Below are 3,471 nucleotides of genomic sequence, written 5' to 3'. Positions count from 1 at the left end.
CCTGCAGCAGCAGTGTAGGGAGTTTAGTCGAAAGTTAAAAAGCAGTACCTCTCGGGTTGTAATCTCAGGATGACTCCTATGCCACGTGCCAGTGAGGCTAGAAATAGGAAGATAGTACAGCTCAACACGTGGCTGAACAGCTGGTGTAGGAGGTAGGGTTTCAGATATCTGGACCATTGGGATCGCTTCTGGGGCAGGTGGGACCTCTACAAGAAGGATGGGGTGCATCGAAACTGGAAGGGCATAAATATTATGGCCGAGAGGTTTGCTCATGTCACACGGGAGGATTTATCTAATTTGGCAGGGGAGTGGGAACCAAAGCAAAGGTGAATTAACTGAAGGGGAACCAGAGAGTAGGGCCAGTAAGACTCAGAGAAAGGGCTGTCAGGGTGTGGTTGCTCATGAAAGAGGTGACTGAAATGCATTTGTTTCAATGCAAGAAGTGTAACAGTTAAAGCAGATGAACTTAGGGCTTGGATTAGTACTTGGAACTATGATGTTGTTGCTGTTACAGAGACTTGGTTAAGGGAAGGACAGGATTGGCAGCTTAACGTTGAGCATATCAGGCTGGTTCGAGGGAGACGTCAAAGGGGTGGAACAGTTAAGGATTAAGGAGAAACTCACAGCTGTATGGTGGGAGGACAGCTCGGAGGCCCATACAGCGAGGCGATATGGGTAGAGCTCAGGAATAGGAAGGGTGTAGTCACAATGAGGGCGCCCAACAGCCAGCGGGAGATAGAAGAACAAATATGTAGCCAGAATTTGGCAAGGTGTCAAAGTAACATGGTTTTGTGGTGGGAGATTTTAACACACCCTATATTGACTGGGACTCACTTAGTGCTAAGGGCGTGGATGGCGCAAGGTTTGTAAGCAGCATCCAGGAGGGCTTCTTGAAACAGTATGTAAAGAGTCCAACTAGCAAGTACTTGATCTTGTATTGGGGAATGAGCCCGGCCAGCTAGTCGACGTTTCAGTGGGGGAGCAGTTCTGGAACAGTGACCACAATTCAGTAAGATTTAAGGTACTGATGGAACAAGAGAAGTGTGGTCCTCAAGTTAGGGTGCTAAATTGGGGGAAGGCTAATTACAACAATATTAGGCAGGAACTGAAGAATGTAGATTGGGGCAGATATTTGAGGGCAAATCAACTCTTGGCATGTGGGAGGCTTTCAAATGTAAGTTGATAGGGATTCAGGACTGGCACATTGCTGTAAGGATGAACGATAAGAATGGAAAGTTTTGGCAAATTTGGACTACGAGAGATATTGTGAGCCTAGCCAACGAGAACAAGCAAGCATTTGTCGGGGCTAGGAGGCTGGCAAGGCACGAAGCAAGTGTGGAACACAAGGAAAGTGGAAAGAAACGTAAGCAAGGAGTAAGGAGGGTTAAAAGGAAAAATCATTGGCCAGCAGGATTAAGGAAAATCCCAAGGCTTTTTATACATATATAAAGAGCAAGAGGGTAGCAATGGAAAGGGTTGGCCCACTCAAGGACAGAGGAGGGAATCTGTGCGTGGAGCCGGAAGAAATGGGCGAGGTATTAAATGAGTACTTTGCGTCAGCATTCACCAAAGAGAAGGACTTGGTGGATAATGAGTCTGGGAAAGGGTGTGCAGATAGTTTGAATAATTTTGAGATTAAAAAGGAGAAAGTATTGGGGTTCTTGGGAAATATTTAGGTAGGCAAGACCCCAGGGCCTAATGAGATTTACCCCTGAATCTTGAGAAAGTCAAAGGAGAAAATTGCTGGGGCCTTGAGAGAAATCTTTGTATCCTCACTGGCTACCGAAGAGGTCCCAGACGATTGGAGAATAGCCCATGTTGTTCCTTTGTTTGAGAAGGATATCAAGAGTATTCCAGGTAATTACAGGCCTGTGAGCCTTACGTCAGTGGTCGGGAAATGATTGGAGAGGATTCTTCGAGACAGGATTTACTCCCACATGGAAATAAGTGGACGTATTAGCGAGAGACAACATAGTTTTGTGGTGGGGCGGTCGTGTCTCATTAACTTGATTGAGTTTTTCGAGGAAGTGACGAAGATGATTGATGAGGGTAGGGCAGTGGATGTTGTGTACATGGACTTCAGTAAGGCCGTTGACAAGTACCTCATGGCAGACTTGTGCAGAAGGTGACGTCGCATGGGATCAGAGGTGACCTGGCAAGGTAGATGCAGAACTGGCTCGGTCATAGAATACAGTAAGAAGTCTCACAACACCAGGTGAAAGACCAACAGGTTTATTTGGTGGCAAAAGCCACTAGCTGTCGGAGCGCTCGCTGCTCCTTCGTCAGGTGAGTGGAAGATGTGTTCACAAACAGGGCATATAAAGATACAAACTCAATTTACAAAATAATGGTTGGAATGCGAGTCTTTACATGTAGTCAAGTCTCAAAGGTGCTGACAATGTGGGTGGAGAGAGCGTTAAGCACAGGTTAAAGAGATGTGTATTGTCTTCAGACAGGACAGTTAGTGAGATTTTGCAAACCCAGGCAAGTCGTGGGGGTTACAGATGGTGTGACATGAACCCAAGATCCCGGTTGAGGCCGTCCTCATGCGTGTGGAATTTGACTATCAGTCTCTGCTCAGCGACTCTGCGCTGTCATGTGTCGTTAAGGCCGCCCTGGAGAATGCTTACCCGAAGATCAGAGGCCGAATGCCCGTGACCGCTGGAGTGTTGCCCAACAGGAAGAGAACACTCTTGCCCCTGGTGATTGTCGAGCGGTGTTCATTCATCCATTGTCGTAGCGCCTGCATAGTTTCCCCAATGTACCATGCCTCGGGACATCCTTTCCTGCAGCGTATCACGTGGACAACGTTGGCCGAGTTGCAAGGGTATGTACCGTGTACCTGGTGGATGGTGTTCTCACGTGAGATGATGGCATCCGTGTCGATGTTCTGGCACGTCTTGCAGAGGTTGCTGTGGTGGGGTTCTGTGCTGTCGTGGTCACTGTTCTCCTGAAGGCTGGGTCGTTGGCTGCAGACAATGGTCTGTTTGAGGTTGTGTGGCTGTTTGAAGGCAAGAAGTGGGGGTGTGGGGATGGCCTTGGCGAGATGTTCGTCTTCATCAATGATGTGTTGAAGGCTCTGCAGAAGATGTCGTAGCTTCTCCGCTCTGGGGAAGTACTGGACGATGGAGGGTACTCTGTCCACCGTGTCCCGTGTTTGTCTTCTGAGGAGGTCGGTGCGGTTTTTCACTGTGGCGCTTCGGATGAGGCGAGCGCCATATCATTTTCTTAAGACGGCATCTTTCAGCGTCTGGAGGTGTCTGTTGCGATCCTCCTCATCTGAGCAGATCCTGTGTATACGGAGGGCTTGTCCATAGGGGATGGCTTCTTTAACGTGTTTAGGGTGGAAGCTGGAGAAGTGGAGCATCGTGAGGTTATCCGTGGTCTTGCGGTGTCATCATATAGTTGTTTCAATGATTGTTCACCATGAGTCCAAAGGAAGAAAATGTCATCGATGTATCGAGTGTATAG

This window comes from Mustelus asterias, unplaced genomic scaffold (genome assembly GCF_964213995.1).
Source record: "Mustelus asterias unplaced genomic scaffold, sMusAst1.hap1.1 HAP1_SCAFFOLD_632, whole genome shotgun sequence".
NCBI classification, from domain to species: Eukaryota; Metazoa; Chordata; class Chondrichthyes; order Carcharhiniformes; family Triakidae; genus Mustelus; species Mustelus asterias.
This window is presented reverse-complemented; position numbering follows the sequence as displayed.